The following is an 8,944-nucleotide window of genomic DNA, read 5'->3' as shown; positions in this document are numbered from 1 at the left end:
GCACATAATCAAACAATCTTCTGAATCACCCAATCACCAGATCCATACACATACAATGATATTATGAGATTTATCAACCAGATCTAATACATAAAGATAAGTCATTAATCATGCTGCTATTTGAACTTAATACCAGTAACCAAACATCATTTATGCACCCAAAACCCTGCAGAATAGTCAAAGGTAGTTAAAACAAATTTCAAACAGGGACCGCAACTTCACTGGTATAGATCTGCGAATATCCGCACTTCCACTTGCTCCGAGCCTGCGGATCTCCGCACCTGTACCTTCTACCTGTCTGCGCACCTCCGCACTGCATCTTCTGCTTCTCTGCGCATCCTTGTGTAGATCCGCACCTGCGCCTTCTGTGGCGCCGCGCACCTCCGCACCTGTGCCTTCTGTGGTGCCGCACACCTCCGCAGCTGTGCCTTCTGTGGCGCCGCGGACCTCCGCACCTCCGCCTTCTATGGCGCTGCGCACCTCTGCAGCTGCGCCTTCTGTGGCGCCGCGTACCTCCGCAGCTGCGCCTTTTGTGGTGCCGCGCACCTCCGCAGCTGAGCCTTCTGTGGCGTCGCGTACCTCCGTAGCTGCGCCTTCTGTGGTGCTGCGTACCTCCGCACCTGCGCCTTCTGTGGCGCCGCATACCTGCGCAGCTGCGCCTTCTGTGGCGTCGCGTACCTCCGCAGCTGCAGCGCTTCTGGTCCTGCGTATCTGCGCACCTGCAACGCCTCTGTGCCTGCGTATCTCCACACTTTTCTTTCACTGTACCTACGTACCTTCGGGTATAGATAATTTCAAGACTTCAAGAATAACCCAGACTGTCAGATCTACAGATCTGATCATGCGCTGAAGAGATCTCAATCCATCAGTAGATTCGCCTTATTTAGATCTAGACATTACTCCCAAGAGATCATAATATTTCAGATCTAGCTCTCATAAGATGTTCAACCCAAAAGCATGCTCAAGCCAAATGATCTCCTTTGCTTTATATAGGCAAGCTCTTCCTGAAATCATGGATCAATACCACGGGCCAAATCCATAATAACACAATACCTTCGGCTAAATACCAAGGGTTAAACATAAGAAACCCCACGTGTGCTTTTCTCTACCTTGAAGTAAGTGAACTGGGGGTACGCACCTCCTGAACGGGATAACTGCGGGTATGTACGTACTTTATGTAACACCGACCTGCGTGTACGCACCTTCTGTAAGGTGTACCTGCGTACCCCTTATTTTCTTCAATATTTGATAGCTGATCATCAATCTCTGCTGCTGACTTGAAGTAATGTGATCTATCACCTGAATGGGTTGCCATCAAGGACAACACTTTAGCCATAATGCCAACAATCTCCCCCTTTGGACTTGATGGCAAAGCTTACTTGTGAAATGTCATCTGATCCCTTTGTGTTGTCCGGTAACCCATGCACTCTGTCATATCTGATATTTCTTCTATAGATTCATCTGAATGTATACAAGTGAGATGATCTTCTATGAGAGGGTTGCCATCAAGTACAACACATGCATCATAATGCCAAAAATCTCCCCCTTTGGACTTGATGGCAACAACACCAAATCACTCTCCCCCTTTCACATCAAGGGCAAAGGGTTATGCTCCCCCTAAGAACATGCTCTCCTTGACTATAAACCAGATCTGCTGAAGTCTCCGAATGAACTCCCCCTTTGTATATGCCATGGTGCTCCAATCTGATAATGCTCTTTCTGAGAACAAGCTGAGATGTCTGCTCTGCTATATAGTGTTGTTCATGCTCAAGCTCCCCCTGACTGCAAAAAGATTTTCTAAGATAAATATCAGCAACAACACTGTATGATCTGCTTCATAGTATCTGTCAACAGCAAGGTACATCTGCATCAACTCATTCATAACCATCCAGATCTACATGAACTAAGAGTTATCAAATGGAAGCATCTGCATTAATCAACATATGTACGAAACAACCTATCATCATATAGGTAAGATCTCATCATCATCAAGTCTCAAACAATGCAACTTTGAATAATCATCCATGTATCCAGCCAACAATCCTCATCCATATATGTGCCAAGAACAATAAAGACTCCATGCAAGCACCATTAGAGAATCAACCACAAATCTGATCCAACAACTCATAACCATAGCAAGATGAATCATAAGCATCGTCATCAAGGACCATAATGCCAACAATGCATATGCTCCCCCTAAACTGGTGCCATCTGTCAGATCTGATCATGCATATCAATAAGAAGAGTCAGCCAGTAAATGTCTTAAGACAGGTACACAGTTTTTCTTTATCTGCCCTGCGTAGCCACGCACTTCACCTTCTGCTCCCCTGCGTATACCCGCAGAGAGCCTTCTGCTGCAACGCGTACTCACGCACTGCTTCTCCTTCTACTCTGCATACCCACGTAGTTGCACCGTTAATCACCTGCGTACTTCTGATTAGGGCCAAATTGGCAGTTCACCTGTGTGCCACAGTTAGTCAGATGCTCAGATCTAATCTTGTGCTCGAGAGATCATACTTCATAGATCAACTTTACTTTCCCTACTGCCTTTCTTCAAACAATCATATACGTGATTGTGCAGTATCCAACTCGCGTATATATGCGACTTCCCTTTATGGAGTTTGCATATGAGATTCAGGACACTGAAGTTTTGTACTTTCAGCTCCCTCTGATTCTGGTATGTCTGTACATTGTGCTATGCCACCTTTTTCTGACTGTACTTCCTTTTTCCTCCATATCTTCAAGCGTGATGATGACATTTTATTCTTTTGATATGCTGCCCACACTTTGTTCTTACATTCCTTAGCTATATGTCCAAGCTTGTTACATGCATAACATCTTACATGTTTCATATTCCTCCTGTAACAATCAGCAGCTTTGTGACCAAACATATTGCAAGCAAAGCAATATCCATAAAAGTACCTTGATTGAGATGACTTGTCTGCATAATGGTCTTGAACTCTTCTTCTTCTACATCTAGCTGCAACATGCCCAAGATTATGACATACATAACATTCAACATTATTCATAGGAGGAGTAAAGGATCTTCTTTGAGGAATCTCTTTCCTTGGTTGATGATGAGATTGATCTTTCATTTCTTCGTTGATCATTTTAGATTTCTCCTTAGAGTTCCTCGCCTCACCTTGTGGACTAGATTCACCTTCAACAGATTCATGGAAACCAAGACCAGTCTTTATAGCAGGAGACCTTTGACTACTAAGAATATCATCCAAGACTTTAGAGCTATCTTGAAATCGTAAAAGCTTATCCTTTTCTTCTATTTTACCTTTCAAGATATTTACCTCAACCTGAAGCTGTTCTTTCTTTTCAAGAGATTGCTTTTTCAAATCTTCTTCAGCTTTTCTTCCTTCTTCCATTTGTTCCCTTAGTTTGATAATCTCCTTTTCTTGTTCTTCATTCAGTTCCTGCTGCATTTGACGAACTCGGAAGGCACATTCCAGCTGGGATTTTAGGCTGATGACTTCATTGTCTTGTTTTTCAATTGCTTGATGTAGATCTTCATTCTACTTCCTTGATTCTTCAAGATCTCCCTTTAGTGAGAGGATTGTAGCTTCAAGATTTTCATAGTAGCTGGATCTATCTTTGAGTTTCTTGATGGTTGTGATTCTTTCATTGACTTCTTTTCTTAATGATGTCACTTCATGCTGCAATTTTTGACATTGGTCTTCCTTGTCCTTGAGTAGTTTTCTTACCTTCTTTCCTTCTTCTAGTTGGGCCTTCAGTTTGGTAGCTTCTTCTTTGAAGTCACATTCCCTTTTGTTCAAAAGATCTTGTTGATCTCTAATTTTGTCTGTCAGCCTTTTAAATTCTACCTCTATTTGATATCTTTCTTGTTCACCCATAAGAGCAAGTTCAGTAGTTTCACTATCATTTCCATCTCTTTCACAAGGAAATATAGCTGGAACATCAGAGGATAACACATTCATACCTGATAATGATTCTAAATCTGATTCTAAATCTGAAGAGCTTCTTATGCCTAATCCCCAATCGATTCTCCCACTGTCATAGTTCTTCTGAGATGCCTTCTTTTTCTTAGGTGCTTTCTTCTTAAGCTTCTTTCCCATTGTTCCACGGATCTCCTTCAAGCGATCAAGCTTCTATCAAAGAACTTGCTCTGATACCAATTGTTGGAAATAATACTGAGAGGGGGGGTGTGAATCAGTATTTTCACATTAATAAAACTTTTTCATTTCCAAACTCTGATTCATATATGCTACTTCCACAACTTCTTATGATTAAGTTAATTGATCTTCAATGAGTGCATTAGAACATTATCAACCATATTATCAGTTAAAAAATGCAGTAACATAAAGTAGATCATCACACATAAGGCACACGCATGAACACCGTGATATAAGGTGGAAACCCAATGCGGGAGAAAACCACCTGCTGCAAGTCATCTCAATCTTATTCTTAATAAGAAAATCCTTTTACAATATTTGCACTGGTGCAGTCTTATACCAGTACGGGAGCTACAACCCCCTTTGCTCTTCAACTAGCTGATCCATTTACTAGTACGCAGGCTACTACCTGCTACAATGCTCCAAAGATTTCTTTCAGCTCTTGTACTAGCTTAGATACTAGTACGTAGGCGCCGACCTACAATCTTCTTCTCCTCCAGGTACCACGTTTCATCAATTTTCATACTGGATACATTGAGGCACAACACATTGAAGCACATAATCAAACAATCTTCTGAATCACCCAATCACCAGATCCATACACATACAATGATATTATGAGAGTTATCAACCAGATCAAGTACATAAAGATAAGTCATTAATCATGCTGCTATCTGAACTTAATACCAGTAACCAAACATCATTTATGCACCCAAAACCGTGCAGAATAGTCAAAGGCAGTTAAAACAAATTTCAAGCAGGGACCGCAACTTCACTGGTATAGATCTGCGAATATCCGCACTTCCACTTGCTTCGAGCCTGCGAGTCTCCGCACCTGTACTGTCTACCTGTCTGCGCACCTTCGCACTGCGTCTTTTGCTTCTCTGCGCATCCTTGTGTAGATCCGCACCTGTGCCTTCTGTGGCGCCGCGCACCTCCGTACCTGCACCTTCTGTGGCGTTGCGCACCTCCGCAGCTGTGCCTTCTATGGCGCCGCGGACCTCCGCACCTCCGCAACTGCGCCTTCTGTGGTGCCACGTACCTCTGCAGTTGCGCCTTCTATGGCGCCGCGCACCTCCGTAGCTGTGGCTTCTGTGGCGCCGCGTACCTCCGCAGCTGCGCCTTTTGTGGCGCCGCGGACCTCTGCACCTGCGCCTTCTATGGCGCCGCGTACCTCCGCAGCTGCGCCTTCTGTGGCGTCGCGTACCTCCGCAGCTGCAGCGCTTCTAGTCCTGCGTATCTGCGCACCTGCAGCGCTTCTGTGCCTGCGTATCTCCGCACTTTTCTTTCACTGTACCTACGTACCTTCGGGTATAGATAATTTCAAGACTTCAAGAATAACCCAGACTGTCAGATCTACAGATCTGATCATGCACTGAAGAGATCTCAATCCATCAGTAGATTCGCCTTATTTAGATCTAGACATTACTCCCAAGAGATCATAATATTTCAGATCTAGCTCTCATAAGATGTTCAACCCAAAAGCATGCTCAAGCCAAATGATCTCCTTTGCTTTATATAGGCAAGCTCTTCCTCAAATCATGGATCAATACCATGGGCCAAAACCATAATAACATAATACCGTCAGCTAAATACCAAGGGTTAAACATAAGAAACCCCACGTGTGCTTTTCTCTGCCTTGAAGTAAGTGAACTGGGGGTACGCACCTCCTGAACGGGATAACTGCGGGTATGTACGCACTTTATGTAACACCGGCCTGCGTGTACGCACCTTCTGTAAGGTGTACCTGCGTACCCCTTATTTTCTTCAATATTTGATAGCTGATCATCAATCTTTGCTACAGACTTGAAGTACTATGATCTATCACCTGAATGGGTTGCCATCAAGGACAACACTTTAGCCATAATGCCAACAATCTCCCCCTTTGGACTTGATGGCAAAGCTTACTTGTGAACTGTCATCTGATCCCTTTGTGCTGTCCGTAACCCATGCACTCTGTCACATCTGATATTTCTTCTGTAGATTCATTTGAATGTATACAAGTGAGATGATCTTCTATGAGAGGGTTGCCATCAAGTACAACACATGCATCATAATGCCAACACTTGAACCCTTCCTTGATATCTACTTCTTTATCAGCTGGCCTGACAAGGGAAGACACCTCCACACTCTTCTGTCTCTGTATAATCTGGAAGTTTGAGGATAAGGGATGATGTGTTTCTGTTGATGCAGTAGTCTCAGTTGTTTGTCTACTCCTTTGCCCCATTGCATTAGTATCAATCATTTCTGCTGATGCAATGTGTTATTCCTTTTCATATAGAGGAGTTAGTTTGGGCCTTTTGCTTAATTGGAACTGCTGATTAGTGTTATCCATAGCAGATCTTGAAGCTTCCTCCCTGTTTCTTTTGGGATTCTTCTCCTCATTTGTAGGAGTCTTAATGACAAGAGGGATATTCATTGGCCCTTCCAACTCTGAGACCTGCAAGAAAGACTTTGGTCAAATTGTTTCTCCAAGTCAATCATGGTGTTCTCGACATCCACCATTGTGCTATCCTTATCTATCAATGTGTTCTCTACCCATTATGACTGATTAGATTATTGTTCAATGTCTGACATGGGATAGTGGATGTAAGGTCCCATATTGACCTTTTGTCTGAGTTCACTTATAACCCCATAGGGGTCATAATGCCAGATGAACTATTCTTGAATTTGAATTGCTGGAGTATCTTATCAACTTCAGGCCCAACCTCTCTGGTGTTGCAGATGAAAGGGCCCATTTGCTTCTTCATCTTAAACTGTGTTTTCTTCCTAATAGCTAGGAAGTGGACCTCATCCACTCCTATCATTTGCCTGAAGTATTCCAGGGAAAATAATCTCATTAGAATATACTTAGGAAATTTGTAGGGGGGTAATTCACAACCATAGATCCTAATTTCAATATGATTCTGGTAGAGAGTATTGCAAGTTGCAATACTCTCTTGATCTCAGTATTGATTCTAGGTTGAGTGCTATAAGTTAGCATGTCCATGAGAGGGTGAAGAAAACAATATATGAAGTCTTTGTATGTGAATTTTATTTTATACCTATGGACCAAGGGTGTCCAATAAATAATTGATATTTCCTTTCCCCTAGTATCTATTTTCTAAATATTCATTAGGAACTTGCTTATTTGATAATACAAGAACATATGAAACAACACTGAAGAGTATTTGAAAACTCTTTCAGTGGGAAATCTAGTAAATTATTCATGCATTCTATCTGCAATGAACTGGGCATAATCATACATAATGGAAGGAGGGTGGCTTGGAATGAAAATGGATAAGAAGGCCATGACTATCTCATCCACAAACTCGTTTGATGTAAATCCTAGGATGCATGAGGTCATGGATATTATTCTCATGCCAATCTCTAAATAAATAGCAAAAACATAAGGTGGAATGTCCTTAGGAGTATGGTTCTCCTCAATGATGAAATTTTGAAAAATCTATTTGATCTTAGCTAGGTCCAATGTGGTGTACAAGTCCAACAGATGTGCAATGGACAAAGGAGTCAAATTGTGGCTCAGTTGAATTTGAAGCATCTAGTTGCTAGACTCAATAGTAATTGAAAACAAAAAGTCCTAGTTTAGGGAAATTATAGCCCGTTAGATTGGTATGTAACATGCATGGCAGAAATGTACAATTTCTAGAAATGGATGAGCTTCTGGGAATCTATAATTGGGTAGATTTGATTCCCAAAGGTGGATATTATCTACTTTGTTTAGGAACCTATGTTTAGCCCAGTAATGGATTCTCAGAAGGCTTTCTTGGGTGGCTGTGTCTTTGATTTGAAAATCCCTATCTGCCAGGGCCAAGTGGTCAATGTCTAAGTGAAGGGTTGTCACTTCTCTGACATCCAGAGAGGTTGGGGCAGCCATTTCTATGATAAAATGTGGAAAATTGGTACTTATATGGCTTTGGGAATGAAACTAAAGTATTTGAAAAACTAGGGTAGGGTACGAGTAGGTTTCAGGTTGGGGTTCTGGTACTTTGTGAAGGATAGAGTCTCAATTAAGATTGAAATTAATTAAATTCTTTCAGTTATTTTAAGAGTTTAATATTTTTTCATTAAAGAGGGGACAATTCTATTTTTTTGCTTAAATACCTGCAATTTAGAGTCGGGGCTACAATTGGTTTTCAATTGGGGTTTCTAGAGGGCTTTGGTAGCTAGGATGGTGTGGAGTGGTGGCGTCGAAAGGTTCTAGTAGTTGATAGCTGGTTGCAGGTTTTCAAAAGGTGCAGGTGCTTCAGAAGTTCAACAATGAAATTCAAGTGAAAAAGGGTGAAAATGGGGGGCCGAAAGGCTTTTAACCACGACCAAATGGAAAATGGCGAGGAAAAAATGTTTTATGAATAGTGATGGCTTTGATTTTGGTGGGGAAGTGGTTTTAGAGGCCATCACACTACTTATGGGGGTCAGGTGGTATTTTTTCTGGGGAGAACGATCTATGCCAGAGGCCAACATGTAGGCAAATGGGCCTTGACCAAAACTGCTCACATCGCTTGCTCTCAGGGCGTTAAAGATCAGACATCATACGAGTGTGATATTAGCAATGGCCATTGGATATGGGGTTGGATGATCGGATGACCATCACATGGGAAAGTTGCATGGTTGGGTGATGGGACGAATTTTAAGAGGACCCATGGATTTTAATCACTATTTAGAGTAACTAACCCATGTTTAGTTGCAGATTAATTAAACTGTGGGGTTTTAGGGGTAGAGGGGTTAGTTTACCTCACCAGAGTGGCGAGTTAAACTAGAGTTTAGTCGGGAATTTGGTTAAGTGGTGGAGTTACTGAAGC

Source organism: Pinus tabuliformis, chromosome 6 (genome assembly GCF_031772625.1).
Source record: "Pinus tabuliformis cultivar Carrire ecotype Pingquan chromosome 6, CPIR1, whole genome shotgun sequence".
Lineage (NCBI taxonomy): Eukaryota > Viridiplantae > Streptophyta > Pinopsida > Pinales > Pinaceae > Pinus > Pinus tabuliformis.
The sequence above is the reverse complement of the archived record's forward strand: the minus strand, read 5'-3'. Positions refer to the sequence as shown.